This window comes from Lichenostomus cassidix, chromosome 5 (genome assembly GCF_008360975.1).
Source record: "Lichenostomus cassidix isolate B80296 chromosome 5, HeHo_3.0, whole genome shotgun sequence".
NCBI classification, from domain to species: Eukaryota; Metazoa; Chordata; class Aves; order Passeriformes; family Meliphagidae; genus Lichenostomus; species Lichenostomus cassidix.
The window spans coordinates 48,460,047-48,481,627 of NC_139486.1; the positions used below are offsets into that span (position 1 = coordinate 48,460,047).

Below are 21,581 nucleotides of genomic sequence, written 5' to 3' on the forward strand. Positions count from 1 at the left end.
GCTCAGTATCGATACAACCAGAATTGGCCCTTAACAACAAAAAGCCCTGTTTAATGTCTGTTATTTTCCACTCTTCTCCAAATACCAGTCTTGACATCCTGAAGGATATCAGCCATGATCTTAAGAACTCAAAATTTTGTCTCATTTCTAGGCGATGTATTTGTGCAGTGAGACACTTGACTGCATTAGGGACATCTCAAGAAACTCAAGCATCTTTCAGGATGTCATATTCTGCCGCCAGAATGGTGAGTCAGCACCAAGGATAGCAGAAGTTTAGTTATTTCCTCCTCTTCACTGCAACTGCAGCATGTCACTACATACAGTTCCCTCCTGTTGAGTAACTTTTGATGTCAGTTCTTTTTTTAATATTTTTTCAGTTGGAGGCTGTTTGTAATTTTGGACTGCTTATGAGGCTTTTTTTCTTAATATCATCATACTGGGGAATCTGTAGAAATGGTAAAGATGTGGGCCTTGGCATAAAGCCTTGACTTCCAAGGTTTGTTATGAAGTTAGGAGAGCTGCACCCCCTCAAAGTCAGAGTACTGTAAGGAAAAATGATATGGAAAATTGGGACAGATTATCTTCACAACTGCCAAAATCAGTGACAGAATGGAGCCTTCAAAAATATCTGCCGTATAAGGAATAGTTTTGGAGCTCTTTTGGATTGTTTCTCGATAACTTATCACCTAATCCTGTGTGAAAAAGGAGAGAGCCTGGGCTTGACTTCAATTCCTGTGCATAGAGGGGTAGCTAAATGACAGTTTGCTTTGTGTTTGTGGGAGGTAAGTCAGATTTATCATGTTTTGTTTGTTGGTATTTTTTAATTGGCGTTTCTGCTATGATCTGTCTTCTTATACTCCAAAATAAGTTGTTAACCTTTATTTTAAAACTAGTGGAAAAAACTCCAAAATCCCCTGCTGCATGCTGTAAGTGATAGGTTTTAGAAAGGACTCCTGTTTTGGCTCTCTTTCCTCTTCCTTTGCTGAAGTTCCTGGGCAAGGCTGCATGTTTGGATAGTTTAGTGCTGCTGTTACTGGATTTCCCTCCAGGAAAACTGCAGACACAGGGATCTCTCTCTTCTGAGGCAGGTAGGAACACACAAACTACATGCTGACTGCTCCAGGAGGGCTGGATTGCAGCCAGTGGTGCTCAGTGGTGAGTCCAGAATGGTGACAGCTCTGGTCTTGTGTTCCCAAAACTCAAGGCACAGCTTGCATCATCAAGGGAACTTAGGTAGAGTGATAAGAGGACCAAAGGGAGGAAGAACAAGGAGGAACTCAGACTGTTACCTAAAATGACCTTTGATTTTTAGTTGTTAAAATTGTAGGGTAGCAGGAACAAAATATACCGTGAAGAATGAGACTACACTATTAAACAGTCTTCTTGTGGTGACCACTTGTGGCAGTCTCTGCATTTCTACAGACAGGTTTGAAATCTGTAAGAAATTTATTTGCAGGCTTTAAATAGGCCAAACAATGGTGTGTCCCTGGTGTGGAAGCCCATTCACTCTATGCTCATTTTGGACTTCAGAGATTCATTATTGTGTTTCAGTGTGTAACAGCTACAGCTTTGTTCTCTCCCGTGCTTTTAGTTTTTAAACTGGAGCTGCAGCACGCTTTCAAATGGTTATGTTATGGGTTCCATGCAATTTTCATGAAGAACCCTCTCAACAAAAATGATGAAGATTTAACATAGTGTTGCCTTTCAGTTTGTCCTGCAAGTGTATGGAGGGGAAAGGAGGGAGAGATCACAATTGCCTCCAAGTCAGCTGGAATAAGCAACATGTCCTTGAATAGGCAAAAGCTTAATGTCAGAGACAGCACACAATGATAATAATTAAATATCCCAAGTTAATGCTTGCAGGGGATTAACAAAGAGTGTCTGCTCTGTAATTGCACTCAGTCTTGCCACTGATTTTCTTTATGTGAGCCTAAGTATTTTAGCTGTATTGGAGTCTTAGCGGCATTTCCTACTCTCCCACACATCTCCCTCTTGGGACATTAGCAGCCACAGCATATTGATCATCACCATTTGATTTAGATTTGCCTTTTCTCACTTGTGCTGCACCTTCTTGTATGGCTTCAGTTGTGTCCATCCAGCAAGTTAATGCAAGAACCCAGTGCATGCTTCTAGAGGAACCTCCAAGGTTTTACAGATCTCAGGTAATTATCTTAGATGACTGCGTGTTGCTGTGTCCCCAAAACCAAATATGCCCTCTTAATTGGAGATAATGTCTGACTGGATGAGAATAACAAGAAAACAAAATGTAATAACATTGCTAGTAGCTCCCTGTTTACAAGCTGCATTTGGCTTGCTTTATTCTTTCATAAGGTCATTTTTCCCAGAAGTGATTAACAGGACTGGGAATCCCTTAGGTTTTGGTTACAAGAGTTAGTAATGGGCAATGAGGATACCTGATTTCAGAGGGCAGGAAGGTCTGTCCTAAATCTGTAATCCTTTACTGAGTCTCACCAGGAATAATTTATTCCTCTTTTAAATGCGCATTTGACTCTGGCTGCATCTAATTCTGAACTCAAATCAGGCATTTCTTTGTGTACTGCCTTTCATGCACACATGTGGGTCAACGCAAGTCATATCTCTCCATGACACTTCTTCATAGAAATGGACTTATTTATTAGGCATTTGTAGCATCCTGTATTTGAGTTCCTTTTCCTGTGTTTAGTTATGGTATTTCTGTTTTCAAAGACACAAGTGAAGATAAAGAGGTTTGTCCTTCAATTTTATAAACTGCATGTTTTGCACTCCCAATGTGGTTTGCCTACTAGTATGATACACCTGCAGGACAACACCTATTCTTTACTGTTCCAGTTCTTTACTGTTCCATTAGCTTCATGGACTAATGTAATTCAACAGTAAGGTAATATTTTATATGGCCTATAAAGAGATAACCTGATTTTGAATCTCCCTTTTCTGGTTTTCATTTTGGAATGATACTTGTTTTTGCAAACCCTTAGTTGCTGACTTTAGTTGGAATATTTGTATAAAAGTTAAGTGCACTTCTTTGGGTACTTCAGTGTAAAGTCTAACTTTTTCTAGCTCAGATTTAAGACAGTTAGTACCAAGGCAAAAATATGTCCCTTGTTATATTGTCCCCTGTCTGTGGGCCTCATTACAGTGCTGTATGTTGATAAGGTGTTCCAGAATGTTGTAGAATTATTTTTTGTCTAGATTCAAGGATCAAATTTTCCACTTGGACATCATCCTGGTATGTAAAGAAATACTTTCCGTAATAGCCAGAGGCAAACTGAGACCTGTCTAAAATGGGAATAAGGAAGCTAGCACACAAGATTGACAAAAGGGTCAACGAGTGTGGAGGTCACTGAAGCCAGATCTCAGTTTTGTAAAGGTTTTCCTCTACTGCCAAAAGGGAAAAGCAGGAGCATGATTGTTTTTATTGAATCTCTCTTTAAAAAAGACTTATTTTTTGATAACTGATTCTGACACACATTGAAAGTGAAACTCACTGTCTCAAGCTCATGGCAGAACAAAGGCCAGCAGAAGTAATTACTGAATTCTTGAGATTCAAGTATTGGAGAAATCACCAAAGTTAGCAGGGGCAGTACATTTAATTGCTTGCAAAGGTTATAGGTGCATTTGCTTCTCTGATTGGAAGGCTGGAATTCAATTTAGAGTGATGCAGGATATGACCTTGTAAAACTCAGTGCAGATTACTGATAGGCATGTGAGGGTATGGGGGTCTTCCAGCTCTGCTCAGAAGGAAAGGAGACTGTGAACAGCCCACCTGCTTGTAAAAGGGGAGTCAAAGCTGAGCATGCTGGTTGCAAAATGTAGGTGTTCAGATAGAAACCAGCCTGGAAAAGGGAAAGACGGTTGTGTTTTACCTTTCCTTATGGTAATATTTGAGGGTAATTGCTTTAGCTAAATCCTTCAGATATAAAGGACAAAAGATCCCTCAATTTGAGGGGATTTGGGTAGGAAACAAATGGGAATGGTGATGGAGGAGTATGGATTGAAGGATTAGGACATCTAGTGTCTCTCGCTGTTCAGATGCTGAGATGTTGGTATCAGCCTTTAGTAGAGTCCTCTCTGTTCAGTTGCAGCTATAATTCCTGGTTTTTACTTTTTCTCTGCTGGCCATTTAAATTTCCCTTGTCCTTGAAGAAAAAGGAACAATTTCCTAAATGACTAGCTTTTTTTTCCTACTTTGGAAATGTTATCATTGCCCATAAACTCTCTCAAGCAGCTGCTGACTTGTATACGTGGCACCTTGCTATCTTGCTGTAAATTTTTTTACAAGACCACCACTGTTTTCAGTGAGCTAGAGAAGTGTAAATAACTATTCACACAGCAGGACTCTTCAAAGATTCTCTGCTAACCTCTGGCTTCAGATATTGGGGTTTTTTTCTCAGACTGTCAATTTTATCATTTTTATTTTGCATATCTGCTTTCAGATTTTGTTTGGACACCCTCACATTTCCCCTTAGAAATCTGACTCACTTAAGACAACCCTGAAGGAGGAAATACCTGAGTTATAATTGCCTGTATTTAGAAATATGGTTGCTTATCCTATTCAACCAGCCCTACTTTCTCTGGTATTTTTCCTTTCCTTCCTCTGTCTCTTCAGATTTGCTATCATCAAGAGTTTTTAAAATATATTCACATTTCAGGCTTAAATATAAACTTAGATTAGCTACCATTTAATTAAGATAACATCATCAGGATAATTAACTTCCTAAGATGGAACAAACTAAGCCCTTGTGATTTACAGCCTGTGCCTTGTGATTTTTTTGTTCTGTGCTGGAAATTCATGCAGGAGTGACATCAGCTTTGAGAGGGCACACTGCAAAATGCTGTGTCTGGTCACAGTGCTACCCCCAACCTGGCTCACTGGTGGGAGAGATGTAGGGCTGGCTGGGGCTGAAGCCATAGCTGGGGGAAAACCTGGCTGCATGGAAAGCAGGACTTTTCTGGAGCTGCTGTAAGCTCTGAGTTAAAGACTCATAAATATTGTTATTTTCCACTCCAGTTGTGGGGGGAAAAAACCAAAGAAAAAGTGCCATATATTTCATATATTTTAGCTGTGTTGCTCCCTAAGCTCCTAAAAAGCACTTTGGATACCTCCATTTTGAGTTCAGTAAGGTAACCTACGCAGGAAAAAAACTGAACAACTTTGTATGCATTCCACAGAGATTTGCTCCTGGCAACCTTTGAAACCACTTATTAAAAGAAATATTTCTGCACTTCTAACTAATTGTGTAGGAAAACAGACTTTGGTTGGCAAATGTGTTTTTATGAGGACAAGCTGATTCATGCTTTTCCTTCTACTTCATAATCTATGCAGATGAATATTACTCTTATGCTTTCCATGCTGCTTGTTTAGAAATATTTCATAGTAAGATAAAGTAATTTTTTTCAAAAGTAACAGTAAATTGACTCAGTGGCTTGAAAATTAATGTTTTATTCCTGAATAAAATGCTGCATGAGGAAATGAAAAATCAAGACCCATAATAAATATAGTGGTTAAGGATTGGCCGATTGAAAGTTTCTGTATTTGACATCCAAAATATACATTAGCCATAGGAGAAATGGTTAGACAGATGGATGTTCAGTGTATGTGGATTGGATTTTTTTCTGGAGTTCTTGATTTAGCAGATGTACAGATGAAGTCTGTAAGATAATAGTGCTGAGCCAAGGCAAAGTTGCTGAGTACAGTGCTTTTTTTTTTTTTTTTAAACTTATGACTCATGGGTGAATCTAAACCAGAACTATGTTTAATACTGATATGAAATTCAAATGATGGCTTTCATGGCAGACACTGGAAATACATCTGTGGATAATCTTAAACCAGGCTTTTCTTTCCTCCTGAATATTCTGTGGTACTTCAAACAGTAAAATTTTTGCAGTGAAGGAAACTTTAGAACAAACAGAATTGGCGCACTGGACCATATTTTTGGCGTGCTTGTACATAATCACCAACTTTCTGCGTTTGCTCTATTTGCCACCTCATACCCAATTCCCACCAGTTCTCCAGTATTCAGTGCCAGTTGGGAGTCTCAGCTTGCTTTTTCTCAACCCTCAGCATGTTTTTGTTTTTCCACTGGGCAAAAGCCTCCCTGCTTAGGTGCTGTGTAAACACTTCACCTCTCTGCACTGCCTTGTCCTCGGCAGCTTGCAGTGCCATCACACCCCGAGGGACAGTGGCCACCAGAGTGGCCTTGTTTGCACCTCCCTGTGTGTCCAGCACAGACAGTGCTGCTCTGGGTTGTGTTCAGCTGTGTTCCTTCTGGATCACTCTGGTGCTGCTGCATGCTTGTTCTCTGCAGGAAGGGAGTAGGGCAAGCTCATTCCAGCAGCCAAGCTAAAGTGAGGCCAGCACTGAAAGCCCAGCTGCTCTGCAGCTTTTTCGGCACGGTCCATTCGCCCAAAACTTGATGGGCTTCTTAAATAATCCTGATGCACTCCAGAATGTGCTGTGCAGGCTCCATTGGTGCCTTTGAGAACGAAGTGAGAGGTCTGTAATGTTACCAGAGCTCTGCCAGTGCAGTCAGCATAGTGGCTTTATTGAAGTCATTCAGGTGCCTGAGCAGAGCTCTTTCCAAGCAGGTACAGGCAGACTTCAAGGACAGGATATGAGCATATCCTGAGCCCTTGTAATCAGTGACTTGAGCTGGTAACTACTAAACAGCAAGTTTGGGAGTTTTGCTTGTTTATTATTATATTTATTGGGTTTTGGGGTTTTTTGTTGTTGTTTGGTTGGTTTTGGGCTGTTTTGTTTTGTTTGGTTGGTTGGTTTTGGTTTTTTTGAGCAAAAGGCTGCAACTCCTCCTTCTTCCCCCCCACTCCCAGAGTTCTGTGAGAAGAGTTTCGAGGTATGGTTGCCTCCCTGGAGTCTCTGCAAAAGGCTGTGGTGGATGGGCTTCAGCTACGAGTGCCTCAGGCTGTATTTGTGCCTGATGTCTTTGGCATTACCCAAGAGCAGGGGATGTGTAAAGTGCCACAGTTTGCTTCACACCAAGGGTCGCTTCTGAGGCAGGGAGGTATAAAGGGAGGAGAGAGCTTTCCATGAAGATGCTTCCTCGGGCTAAACAAATGCTATCCTGTGTACTTTCCAGCTGAGGCTTAAAATAGTGATAATAAATCGATACATGTTGTGTTTTGTTTCTGAGCTGGTCTTCAGTCTCCAGACTGGCTTTTAAGTATCTTGTTGCTATGGAGAACAACTCTCTCTATGCAGTGGGTGAGGAGAGCAGCACTCCTCGCAGCATGGTGCTGTGCTGCCTCTTCATCCTGCAGCTTTTTTTCCCAAGGAAATACGGCTGTTACTGGTATACTGCTGTTTGATCTTGTCTGTTCTTGTGATTGATTTCCTCCCCCCTTTTTCTTGTGCCCTTTATGAATGTGCTTTCACCATCTCTGATTTTTATCTCATCTGCCTTTTTTCTCAACGAGGGCTCCCTTCACTTCCAAATGAATATTAGACTGTTAGCAAAGCCTTGTCTCTTCTCACCCAGATACCTTCTTTTCAGTATTTGTGGTCAGTGGGAGATACCGGATTTGCAGTAGGCACAGGAAAATATTTTGCTGTGCCTACTGCAAATACATCTGTTTCTCTTCCTTAGGGTTTTTTTTTTTTTGTTTGGTTTTTTTTGGTTTTTTTTTTTTAAAGTAAAAATGAGCCGGGACTCTGACTCTACATACCCAGCAGAGACAAAGGGTGTTTCTGGAGGCTGCAGCAGCATCATGCATCTGCTGGTGAGTCCTTAGAGCAGCAGAATATGTGTCTCCACAGCCAGGCATGTCAAGAGCTGAACATGTCTGGTGTTCGTGCAGCTTTGCTCCGTGTTGTTTCCCTCACCTTGGGCTCTGTGCCCAGGCAGTGCAGGCTGCAATGCAGTTTGCTCACAGGTCATCTCTCCAATGATGAGATGATGTCTGTGCTTGGGGGAGCGAAGAGAAAGGCCAGGCCGAGGCAGTGGCAGGGAATACAAATGCACAGCCCAATGTGCCCCCCTGTCCTTGAGATGTCAGGGGAAGCAGCAGTTTGTTCAGGGCTGCTGTGTCAGAGCCCTGGAGCTGCACATTCAGATGCCTTTCTGAGGCTGTATTACTGAGAGCTTTTGTTTCTACTCTTTTCGTTCCCTGCTGCTAACTGAGGAACCAGTTAGGAACCTAGGAATGGTATTTTAATTGGAAGTACACAAATGAGCAGGGAAAACTTGGAATGAACCAGAGGAAATGCTGTGAAAGCAAATTCACCTCCTTTGCTGGTGGTTGCTTGATATCTAGAGACTGTTCCAGTTATTTTGAAAGGGCTCAGCTCCCACTGGGACTCTGAAGTGAACAGGCCATTTTTTCAAGGCCATCTGCTGAGCTTCTGGGTGCTGCTCATTTCTGGAGACCTCTGAAATGTAAAAATCTTGTTGTCTACTTGTTTTGTCAATGAGAATGCCATGTGCATACCAGATTGACCCAATTTTTTCTCTTGGTTTCCCTTTAATTTGCTGTGTTAAATTGCATCTGTCTCCCTTTTCTGAATTATCTCTGATCCCCTGTGGTCTGAAGGAAGACTGCTCATCTCCTGCTGCTTCTCTGAGCTGATACTACATTGTTAAACTGCCTCTTGCTCACAGTCAGTCCTGTGTGGGTCTCTCTCCAGCCAGAGAGGTCTAAGTGTGTTGCTGCTCTGCCCCTAATCCTGCAATGCCCGTGGCTGTCTGCTTACCCTTGGGTTGCCTCATCTCCTTTGGGTTTGGCAGTCTCCGATGGTGTTTCTTTGTGTAACCCAGAAAGTAGTTCCAAGAACGAGGCTGGATTTACCTTAGGGGAATGCAGCAATGTGTAGAGGGAAGGGCAGTGCTTGAGGCAGTGACAGATCTTGTGTCAAAGGGCTGCTCTCTGGAGAAACATGACCCAGTTCCTCTGGTGGGCTCCATCTGGCCCGAGCAGCCCAGCCCTTGTGTCAGTGGGAAGTGACACAAGCCTTTCTTGCTGTATTAACAAAGAAGTGGATTCTCAATTAGTATGCAGTTTTTATTGATTGTATTGAATAACAGGGTGTTGGGAACATAGGGCAGGACAGTGTATGATGTTCCTATCAGGGGCCCTTTTGATACCTGAGAAGAGAAATATTGTTAGTACTGTTCTGATATGACCTTTAGGTCACAGTAGATTGGGACTGGCTGGAGTTTTCTCTCGTCGTCATCTTGGGAGCTGTGAGCTCGGTGATCAAAGTGTGTAACTTGGCAAAACAATCTTGGAGGCTTTTCCAGGATTCTCTGCTTGTGTCTCCATGCTGACACTTCGGTTGCTGGGCTACTTTTTTTGGGAAACAAGGCTCTTGTACTGAAACAATTACATTCAGTGATACCTCCATGAGCAGAGTCCTCTACCATGCTCTATGAGGCTGGAAAGAGAGGCAGGAAGAAGGAGACTTCACAATTCAGCTTTTGAATAGTAGTTGCTAGAACACGAACTGTGTGCCTAGAAGAATTTTCATTCTACATTTATGAGCAGATTTATGTGTTTCAGAACCAGCCTTAGAAAAAATGCATATGTGTACATAGCATTAAAATAATTGGTGTATTTCTGTAAAAACAGAAATCTACTTATCTGCTGAAGGGAATTACAGAATGCAAATGCTACATCGTCATCATCGTCTTTGCAGGCAAGATCAACCCAAGCATGAAGCTGGAGGTTGTCAGGATTTTTGGTCCTGGTAAACAAATTGACACAATAAGATTAGGCCTAAAATCTCACAAATAACATAGATGTGAAGGATTTCTAGTTTCTTTTAAGGCAAATAAGATGTTTTACCAAGGAGTATGGTTTGATACATCCGTATTTTGATTTAAACCTATACTTACATGTTTTATATAAGTGTGTAAATATGTAGGAGTGAGCAGGTTATCCCTTTTGAGCTTGAGCCTTTCAAAATGGTTCCCTAGTCCTGTTTAACTCACTTAACCAATAGGCACTTTGCTTAATGAAGGACAAATGGCTTATTTTGACAAGAGCTGTAACCTTTCTAATCTTTGTTTTACCCTTTTTTTCATCCCCTCAACATATCTTGCAAACACGTGCAATAAGAGACATTTGCGGACTTGCAAATTTGTAAAATTGCAATTATTTAGCAGATTTATACAGTGTGAACTGCAGCAGTTTCATCATCAGTGCACAGCCTGTAGTTGGGAGAAGGAAGAGGAGCAAAAGACCTTGAAGGACTATCATTTAGTGGTTCTGTGCTGGTACATTTTGAGGCCATAACCTGATGGCTCAGCAGCCAGGAAGCTCAGTCCCTCACTCTGTGGTCTCTGTGTCAGCAGGGTGTTTAATATGACAGTGCTTTTTGTGATACGAGCTGCTGACTTCTGGGACTACCAAACAGATGGTGACTACGTGAGAACACATGTAAGTGGCTGACACTGTAGATCTTGTTTTCCCCAGTTGTCGCGCCGCTCAGGATGCAGTCTTTAAGGCTGGAATCAGCATAAAGGTTTCCTTCATCAAGAAAGAAAGGAAAAATAACCAACCCCAAACCAAACCAAATCCAGATATGCTGAGGCCTTGTGGTTCTGATGTCCTGAGCTGTAGGGGGCTTGTCAAATCTCCCTGTTTGACAGGTCTGCCAAATTTTAGAGAAGGCAAAAATAACACCGCAGAGTAAATTTCCTGGGTGGAGTCAAGAGGTGTACAGTATTATTGCAAAATTCAAGCAGTAAGTAAATGTGAATCTTGTAAAAAGAGGACTTCAGAAAGAAAAATGAGGACCAAGAGGCCCAATGTATACAAATAAAGCAATTTACTATTTCTTCCATCTTCCACTAAGGACAAAGGAAATGACAGGATAGTGTCTACTCATGAGTGTTTGAAAGCTGCGCTGTTCTGTTGGATTCCTCTTTGGCAATCTTTTCGTACTCAAGTGACTGAAATCTGTCAAATTCCAATAGACAGAAACAGAACCTGATTTCAGAGTGTGTTGTCGACCTTTTTCTGAGATGGATCTCAGAATAGATCAGCCTTCTGACGTTTGTTCTTATATCAGCATATCTGCAGCTTGTGGAAATTTAAAAATTAAAGCATAATGCCTGAATCATAGCAACCCTTCAGTGTCCAATGAGAAAGCCAATCTGCCTCATTCACGTGGTACATTTTACTCCATCTGCAGAAATTAGGTTCATATATGCTTTTTAAAGTAAAGGAAAAAAGAGCTAAAAACCCAACTCTTTTTGAAAATGACACAATTTTGGAGCTGGCTAGTGCCTAGGATTTTTTTGCAGAATGACATTGAATTTCTCAGCAAAGAATGAGGATTGTTGTCTGGAGAGAAGTGCGAGTGGAGGAAAAGGGACATCCTACGAGTTTGGAAAAATGGGAAATTTGGTTGAGATGAGCAAACATTAAGCTGCCTCAGAGTACCCAGTTGCATCCAGCAGTCTCTCTGGATACTGTGTCTGGTGCAAAGTGTAAGACAGCAGTGCAGAAATTTCAAGGCATGGGAGTAGTTGGAGTAGTAGGCAGTCAAACAGAGAGGTTAAGCAGACGGTCTCTGGAGGTCCAGACTAAATTATTCCATGTCCTGAAGCTGTTCTTGCCTGGGATCCATGAAAGTTCTGGACAGTAAGTTTGGCTAAAAATACAGACATGAAAAAAAGGGGAGTAGTGAGGCCACACTCTGGCTTTTAGGTAATAAAAGTCATATGAATTAGCTAAAGTGTCATGACTAAAGGGAGCCCTTCATGAGGAAGAGAGGCTGGGGGCACTGTACTCCTAATGTCACTATGTCCTTCTCAGTTTACCGTAAGCTGTTTTTCTCCGAAACTTTGGAGAGACAGATGCCTGGATGGAAGGACATTTGGAAATAGTTTGGTAGTCAATGCAGATGCCCGGGCAGCAGCCAAACTCTTAAAAAGTAGCAGGAATGAAGCATTGTCATATTGACCTTCTGAGCCAAGGGGAATTGTATTGCTGAGATCCTGGTTTTTATTGCTGAAGGGGTAAATGAACATACTTATTTAGCAAAATACTCAGAAATTTGGTTTTATATTGTACTGCTGATGAAACGGGATAATGATTTTGTTCAGGTTATTTTTGTGTGGTTGGAGAAGGAACAATGCATGCGTACTTTGTTGTGAGCCTTTCCAGACAGCGTGTGACTATCCTGACCTGCTGTCCTTGGTATGTCTCCTAAGAGAAGGTGGTTAAATAATGCTGGGGTTGCATGACAGGAGTTTTGTAATGTGAGTAAATATCATCTGTTTAGCTGTAAGCAAATAAATCTTTTAAAATATCACAGTGGATACCTTAGGGGAAGAAAAAATATAGCTACTGCGTAATGCTTACACAGTGGGATCCTGGTTTGGAGGAGGGTTGTGCCTGCAGTTATTATGTCTTCATGTTAATTACAAAGCCAGGAAAAGGAAATGGGAGTGTTGTTGGAGGAAATCAGTGTATTTCAAGTTTAATTTAAAAATAACCAACACCTTAAAAATCTTGTACAGTTGATCAGGAGATTAGTGTCAGGGTTTTTTTAGAAAACTTCAATCCTAAATATAACAGTGGATAGAGAGACTGCCATATTCTTGAAAGAGCTGGTGTGTTCTGGAATCAGTGTGGAAAATCACCTCTACTCGATATCTCTGAAGCTGAAACCAGATAAGTCTGGCCTCTTTAAAGGACATATTGTTCCTGCTGTCACTCATATCTCTTCTGACATTGGCACTTCTAATATTCTGATTCAAGATCTCAGTGCAGTAAAGATTTATGGTTGGTAGGTCTGAGAGTTGATTTTCTTCCTGAATGACTTGTCTGAATGGACCACTGGAGTCCTTCTACCAGGAATACTGAAAGAGAGCAATATTCTATACATGAATGGAAATTAATTAAAATTTCAAGATAATAATTTATAATGTATGAGTCTTGTCCTGGTTTTAGCTGGGATACTGAATTTTCTTCTAGTAGCTGGTGAAGTGCTATGTTTCAGATTTTGGATGAGAAAAATGTTAATAACACACTGATGATTTAGCTGTTGTGAGCAGGCTGAGAGAGGGGGCACAAGGAGCTGGGATGGGACATGGCCAGGATAGCCAACCCAAACTGGCCACAAGGATATTCCATACCATATGGCATCATTCTGAGCAAACACTTGGGAGGGGAGCTGGCTGGGCATCAGTTGTGGGGTGATGAGTAGTTTCATTGTGCATCACTTGTTTTTGTGTGTTCTTCTATCATTGTTATTATTATTCCTTCCTCCTTTTTTGTCATATCAAACTGTCTTTATCTCAACCCATGAATTTTACCTTTTCCCGATACACTTTCCCATCCCACTGGGGGGCAGTGAGGGAATGGCTGTGTGGTGTTTTGCTGCCTGCTGAGTTAAACCACAACTCCATTTAAAAAAATGCACCTGTTTGTTCACAGTATGGATTTCTTGTCTTTTCAGCTTTGCTTTACTGTTTTGTGACCCAGAATACAGAGTTTGTTAACTGTTTATTACAGCACTGGTAGTCTTAATTTTGTACTTAGTTATTTATAAAGAATGATTTAATAGATTAGTAATAGTATTAACCAAGTCTTCCTTATTGATTTCCCAGTATAATAACAAATAAGTGTACTGACATAGTTAACTGTACAGATAATTAATGGCTGCATGTTTGGAGCCAGATGCTCTGCTATGATAATAGTGAAATAAGTGGAGTTTTGCCAGCAAATAACTTGGCCTGTTTTCTGTTTGGCTGTCTGGAAATGCATTTTTACTTCGTAAGCTCCAGTGTTTTGAAAGATCTGTCTGCAGGTATGTCATGGTAAGATGGAAGCTATAATTTCTAGGAAATAACAGATGTTTAGGGTGTTTGGTGAGTGACAACACTGGCACTGGGTTAATTGGCACATTCTCGATGGGCACATCCCTGGCTGATAGTCTTAAGCCAGTAATAACCAAAGACCTGATTTGTTGAGTTGGTATGGGGCTTTTTTTGAAGCGGGAGGTATGGCATATCAATTAACAAATTAAAAAGGACATTCCTACGTGCATAACACTTTAAATTGAGAAGCTGGTATCTATTGCTTTGTGGAATAATAATTTTATGCAGCTGAATTAGAAAAGTGCATGTTGACATTCTGTTTGTGTATAAATTCATTCTTAATGTTGTGGGGCATAGTTGGATGCAGGGAACATTATAAGACCTTGACAGTATGTAAACCAAGATTCTGGTGTCCAACAGGAGGTGAAATTCACTTTATTCTAATCATTGATCAAAATTTTATTAGTAGACTTTAAAGATATTGGTGGGGCAGCTCTTCAGGGATGAGCAACCTAAACATGTGCCTTCCTGTTTCCATAGCAACACATCATTTCCATCCTTTCCAGGCTGCCTGGATTGCATTGTGTACTGCAAGAGTATTAGATTCAGAAGAGCTGTATTAACAGTTCAATATTTTTCCTAAACCTTGCCATTAAATACTTTTGTTTTGGATGATGATTAAAATAAATAAAATAGTTGTGATTATTGTGCTTTTTTAGAGAAATAAATCATGGCAACAGATTGAGAAATGAGAACTGGCAACTGGGGGTGAAGTGTGTTGGTCCTATTCCTTGTCTGCAAAACTGGCAATTCCTGCAACCATGCAAGTCCACTTTGTCAATAAGGTCAAGATTTTTGTAGATCTAGTTCTTGGTCTGGTGGTAGTTGTTAAAATCTTTGGAAGTGTTTTTGATTCATGTTGTTTAAGCTGTTGGAGAGAACTGAAGCAATGTAGTAAAGGTTAAGGCTATAAATGGTGGCCATTAGCAAGGATCAATTTTCCAGCACTGTGGATCATGGCCTTGGAAGCACATTTAGAGGTGGCATTTTCAAGCTCAATGTAAGTGATTTGGTAACTTTCCAGGATATTCGAGGCAATTTCAGACTGCAGCATATTCATATTTTGCTGCGAGCTTGAAACTGTTCTATTGGATTTGGAATGTCAAACTTGTCTATCAAGTCATAGAAGTCTAAGACTGCGACAAAGCATCTCAGTGTAATTTTCACACAGTTCTCAGCTGCTATGAGCACAGGAAAATCCTTTTAAATGCATATCCTTTGGATAGAGAAACACCTTTTAGAAGGATCCATCTTTTGTCTTGTCTGTAAGAGATGAATAATTCAGTATATCCCTATGCAAATGTTTGTTACTCTCTGTGAAAAAATGTGTGCACCCTATTCTTCTCTCCATTTATGTAGTGTCAGTTTCCCAGTGATGAATCTTTGTCAAATACAGCAACGTGCTACAGTGTTTTCTGAGCTGATTGCAAGTGTATCTTCTGTTTTGGCATTGTGGAGGCTTAAATCACTGTTCAAACTGTGAATTTTAAAATGTTATTTTAATGTTGCCACTATACAGTAAAAGAAGCAAATTACCACGAGGAAGTATTTAAGCAATGCATAAAGATGCAGATCATCACAATATTTTCCTTTGGCCTTTAGGATGTTTAATTTTCCGTTTCTCTAATTGTACAAATTTTTCCATGGGGTGTTGCGAGGCATGTCAATAAAAATTGAGAGTTTTCACAGTAGTTGTCGCTATAGTTACATGGTGCAGCTCTTAGCCTCCTGCACAGAAAGTAAACCTACTGCAATCTCCTAAAATCCTTTATTGGCAGAGAAAGATTGAGAGAGGCACTACTGGTGAGCAGGTACATATCTGTGTTGCACTGATACCCTTGCAGCTAATGCTGTCTTCATGCCGAGGTCTGCAGAAGTGCTGTGTGGATGAATACTGCAGGGAGAGGGGACAAAAGACATCTTTTTTTAGGGGAAAATAGGTGCTGGACACAGAAAATGGGAGATAAGAAATAAGTACAAAAACGAATTAAAAATAATTTCAGTTCATAGATTATATTTGCCCCATAAAAAAAGGACTAAGTTGCCTTTTACAGCCCTGTGAGTCGTAGCCCTGCACAGAGGCAGAAATGTCACGCTCACAGGATGCTGCTGTTCTCCTGACTCTGGAATTCAGTGCTTAACTTAATGCTCAGGGTCTGTACAGCACAAATGTGGAAATCAACACTGACTACTAGGAGTAGCTTTTTGTCTCAACAGATCCCATATGCACACAGGAACCCTCAAATGGCTTTTAGCATGGCTTCTCTATACTGAACTTACTTAACTGAGTTTTGCTTTCACTCTGTATTATTTTCTTTTGTCTTTCCTGAATGGCCATTAATTTAAGGATGTTGTATGAGTTACTGCTGTAAACCGTGAACTTTTAAAATGTTCCCTGGGATAGCCGAACGTCCCTGGACTGCAGGTGGGGGAAAAAAGCTCTGAGGAACCTTTTCCTAGGAAATCTGTCTTTAAACAGGCCTTTAAAAGTCACCTTTGCCTTCATGATTCCTTCCTTAAGTTCTTTTTATAACTGAATAAAGTAATATGAGTTTATTTCATATCAGTCGCAGTGTGAGAAAGGACAGTTAACAAAGTGCATGATGGCTCATCTTACGTTAAATTTGACTGTTCATTTTTCAAGTGTATTCTAAATACACAGATGAATCAAGTAACACCTTCACTTCAGGGGTTTTATTCACTTCTTTTCTCAAGTTCCGGATTTACAGAGCACTGTGAGTCAAGTTCCAGATTTCCAGAGCTAACCCCATGGATGATTAATTACAACAGATACTTTTAGAGTTTTTATTATTTATTTTCATTACACAACTTCCATGGGCTCAAGGTGAGGTCAGACCATGCAGTAGACCCTTGGCCTAAAGAGATAACAATATAAAATAGCTAAAGTAGTCAAAAGGAGATGAAAAAATATAGAAAGAGCACAGTCAGTGAGTAGCTTTTAGTCAGTAATGCAGCACTCAGAGGTTTAGACCCCTGCTCTCTGCTGCTTCTTGTGATGGTTTCTGCCATTTGTTAGAGAGAAGGTCTGACCAGATCTGTTCAGAGCTCAGGAAGGAGGATTATATTTTTGCTTTGTGCAGGGTAATTCTCAGTCTATAATGAGAAAGTTTAGAGCCACATGGCTAAAAGGAGCAAAGCGCCTGTAACAGAAACAGATAGCTGGAAGTGAAGGAATTAGTCATGACTCAGGGTTTTGCTTTCAATTGCACTCAAACTTTTTCCTCGTAGCTTCTTTTCAAGGATAAGCAATTGGTCCCCTTGCCATTCCCATCAAGGCTTGCCTTTGCTTCTTAAATCCTTTTAAGACTTTTGCTGCTTACCAGTTGGAGAAGCAGCTTTGAATCCATCCATGTAGTCAGCTGGAAGGAGAACTGGTTACCTAATCACATTGCCAGCTAAGTAGTTTTTGCACCTCCTGGGACTTGGGTCGAGCCAGTGCACAGTGACATGAGGCTGAACTTAACTTACATTGCCTTGCGGATGGAAAGTGGTGGTCAGTATCATGTTAGTCAAATGAAACCTTCAAAAATAGAATTATGCTTTGGGCTGAATACAATGTTGTCATTGTTTAATTGTTCCCTGGAGAGCCAAAAAAAAAAATCTTACTAGCAAAAGCATCCAAAAAGCATCTCTTGCAGAGTAAGTAAGAAATATTTCTGCCTGTGAGAGCTTTGGGAGCTTTCTAAAACAAATAAAAAACCCCAACCAAGCCAAAAAACCCACAACACCTAATTAAAAAAAAAAAAGAATTAAATGAAGTGCTGTGGGAACTGTAGACTAATTAATAAGAAGAAATTTCTGAAAAGGATAACCTTTCATGCTAGAAAGTAAACAGTTCCATGAGCAACCTTTCAGCAAGACACATTGGCTAGGAGAGAAGGTGTTGAAAATCACAGCAACTGAAATTATTCCAACTATATTTCAACAAAGTGATTTAAAGTGTTGTAAACAATAGCTATTACTTAAGAACAATTCCATGTTCTAAGAAATTACTCCAGTATAATGTTTTTCCTCTGTAAAAGTAGGCATTCTTATGCAGAAATTGGTAATAAACTTAATCCATCAGGTACCTGAAAAAGCTTAGGAAGTCCCTTTGGTGTATATTTGAATGAACAAGATACCAAAGATGCAGTAAAACTAGGAAGACAGAGTGTGGTGCTTACTGAAGTGGCAGCTAATGCAGAGCTCATCATCTTGCTATAGAAGGTTTTGTTAGGTGAACAACATTCTGAGTTTTTCTGTGCATAGATGACATGTTGGAAGATTAGGTTACATAAGTATGTTCAAAGTTGTTTAAAGATTTGGGGGACAGTTGAAATCTCAGTGGGTTTCTGATTTTGCCTGTGAAGCATCTTATTTTTCAGAAAGCTCAATGTCTCTTGACAGCAAGTTTGTAAAGCAGGTTGGGCTGGGCAGCTGGGGCAGGGCCTGTCTGCTTTAACTTTAGACTATGCCTGAGCCAGTCAGATACCTGTAGGCAGTGGAGAGGAAGAGATGGGTAAAAGGGTGGTAGAAGGATTATTTTGACTTCAGATATTTGCTTTGAGGGAGATGAATCCCACCCTGAAACTGCCTGTTTGTCAATTGAGAGTGAGATGAGTTAGGTTCCTCGGTGCAGGAGGGTGCATGCATAGGTACATACATATCTATAGATACACCATGGATGTTTTGGGCTTTGGCAAATTGAATCCCATTTCCAAAGCTCAGGTACTCCAAAACACCAGTGACCATCTGCAGAGGGATGTGTGCAGAGATCATGTTGTGCTACAGATTGTGTTGTCACTACAAGTGCAGGGTCTGAAGGCATGAAATCTGTTAAGCAAAGATCCCTAGTTATATGTAGAATACATGTCTGTATGTGTACATAGAAATATTCTGGAAACACAAATGTTAAGTGTAGTATTGCCACTTGTGTTGTAATCCTTTTTAATCTTTGTCTCTGGTTTTTTGAACAAAAAAAAAAAAAAGAGAAAAAAGACACATGTGTAGCTGTGGTCATCTTGAAAACCTTTTACCTGGGTGGTTCTTGTATCCTTTGCAGTATTTTAAACTAAAGATTATGGCTTTTATTTTTAACCTTTCTGTGTGAATAATTATACAGAGAGCTTTAAAATGTTGATAAGCACCTCCCCCCGCCACCCCCTGAAGAAATGATAAAGAAAAATGAAAAGGCTCTTATTTAGGAAATCCAATCATTTTTTAATCTTTAGATTAATTGTGAACATGACTCACTTCTGCTAGGTTGATTGGATGCTTAAAATTCTTATTCTTGCTTCACCTATTCCTGAATAGATTTAAGAATCTATGTATTGGGTCTGGCTGAGATGGAGTTCATTTTCCACAATCAAGAGAATGGCATTTTGGTTCACCCATGAACAGAACTATGGTTCTGGTAGTATGTGAGCCTGAAGAGTAAAGCTCTCTTAACTGTACTGTACAAAGAATATTTTAATGATCAGGCTTTAAGTTATGGCAAAACCAGAGAAAAAAATGTTTCAAAGTTATTTAAGAAAACATCTCAACATTGTTTGACTTTGTCATCTTCATATTTAGTTGTTCTGTTTTCCAGCAGTGTAGAGAATAAATTCAGCTTCTCTCATATTCCTGTTGCAGTTTAGGGAGAACCACTTTGCATTGTTTGTGTGCTATATACATCATCCTGTGGACACATGTGCATGTCTTCTATTGCTTTTGTTGCTGCATACTGAAGCTTGCTGGTTTACCAGAAGTTTGGGTTTATTGGGTTTTAGTCTTTTACTATTTTCTCAGTATTATTATCCATAACTTAAAAGCTTTTCATGCTGTTGCTTTTTCTTTGAGAGTAATGATAAATATTTGTCACAGGGCCAAATGTGGCCTAGAATTTTATCTATTTCTTCTTTGTCTACCTTTCTTTTTATGTTGCTTTCTGTAGCTGCTCCTGCTGTGTAATTAGTCTAGTGCCAAATATAAAATGGAAGAAACTGGCTTTCTGCATGGACACAGGAAAGAACAGTGAGGCCAATACGTGGAGACCCCATATTTCCATGTTTCTGTTTCCTCCAAAGAGAAAAAAAGCTCTTGAATTCTTAATTTGATCAAATATTATTTCAGAGATAGAGGTGCTTTGTTTGTCTTTTTTATTCTGAAGAATACTTTGTTATTCCATAGTCCTTCCAAAATGGTGTCAGATATTCTTGTCTTCAATCCAGCTAGTTTCTTCTCCCTGAGGTTATGCAGAGGATCAGATGGGATCGTGCTGAACGGCGTCTCAGGGACCCAGCTTGCATTGTCCATTCCGGTATCTGACCTTCTGGAGCTGGCATGGCGCCTCTGAATCCCTCTGCACATCAGCTGTTTTCCCTGTCGCTGTGCCAAAGAGACATTTTTACTTCCCAGCCTCAGATCCCTGCACCTGATGTGTGAATGCTGTTTTCACCATGGCTAATTTGCCAGCACTCAAAAAATGTAGCAAAGCAGAAACTTTCAGAAAACATCTCACAGCAGTGATTGCAGGAATTTTTAATCTCAGGGCACTCTTTTGTGCTTGACTTCTTCCAGTGACTGACTTGATACATTCCCTCTGCTTAAGGAGCTAACCCCAATTCAGAATTTAGGTGCATCTTACAGTGATGGAGGCACAGTGGTGAGGGGTCCAAAATATACCTTGAACATTATGTATCAGGGATGTTGTTTGCCTTTCCTTATGAGAACAACTAAAATGGTGTCACTTGGCACCCAGTGGCATTGTGAATTCTGCCAACGTCTCTTTCCTTGCCTTGTACACTCCTAGGGAAGGTTAGGTAAGAGGGATGTGAAGAGTAATTGTACAGATATCTGCCCCACAGAGCAGGGTGAAGGTAGAAATGTGAAGAAGCTGTGCTGCAGCAGGGTTATTTCCCTACTAACTGGCCTGAGTGTGTTAAAGGTATGTTTGCATACCTGTATCTGCTACGTGACACTCAGGGCTGGCATCTCTTTTGCCCTGTGTATTGCTTGAAGTGCTCATATTTTGCCAGTTTGGAATTGAAATTTAACAGCTGGTTTTTTTTTTCAACAAGAATTATGGTTTTGTAATAAAATAGTTCAGTGAATAATAGTAAAGGAGAATAGAGTAAAATCTGGCCATACAGGTAACAAATGGTAAAAGTTAGCAAGCTGTGCTTTAAGTCTTGCTCAGAATCTCTGTTCTGCACCAGAAGTGATGTCAAAAGCTGTTTCTATCTAAGCAAACTGGCCTTTGCTTTTAATACATATTGATGGCAGAACTCTTCCTTTGCTTAATATCAACAAGCAATTCCTCTAGACCTCACTCAACAGTCATGTATGATTTTGAAATGATGATTGGAGAAGCAGATCCAATCCTGCATTATAAGCACTTTTCTTTTGAAGCTGTCTGCTTAGATTCTCTTTCTGACAATTTTTAATTCTTATCGTATAGTACTTGTCTTCAATTATAGCTGGCAAAGCCTGTTCTCCCACTCTTTCTTTTGTAGCCAGTATTGACCATCTGCTTACTTTTTCCAGAACTCTTAGTGAAATATAACGACTTAGTGAACTCTTGCTTTAAAAGTACACTTAAAAGAATAGAGTTGTTATTCCTGTGATCCTGGTCTTCCTAGCTGTTGGTTACCTGTGAAGAAAATTCATGTATCCCATCTGGTACACATTATTTGGTTCATTACTTTGCATAAGTTTCTTGACAGGGTGATGTGGCTGAAGTTCCTGATCTTTTCAAGT

At 40.2% G+C, this 21,581-nt stretch overlaps 1 protein-coding gene across 3 annotated transcripts in view; it reads left to right on the forward strand.

Moving 5' to 3' along the window:
• Positions 1 to 21,581, forward strand: part of SERGEF (secretion regulating guanine nucleotide exchange factor) — a 139,680-nt gene that overhangs the window by 106,999 nt on the left and 11,100 nt on the right. The window contains exon 11 of one of the 3 annotated variants that reach the window (XR_014852708.1): positions 152 to 245. The exons of the other annotated variants lie outside the window; for them this stretch is intronic. The gene's annotated coding sequence lies outside the window, so the exon portion shown is untranslated. The remainder of the gene's footprint in view (positions 1 to 151; positions 246 to 21,581) is intronic. 3 annotated transcript variants of the gene reach the window in all.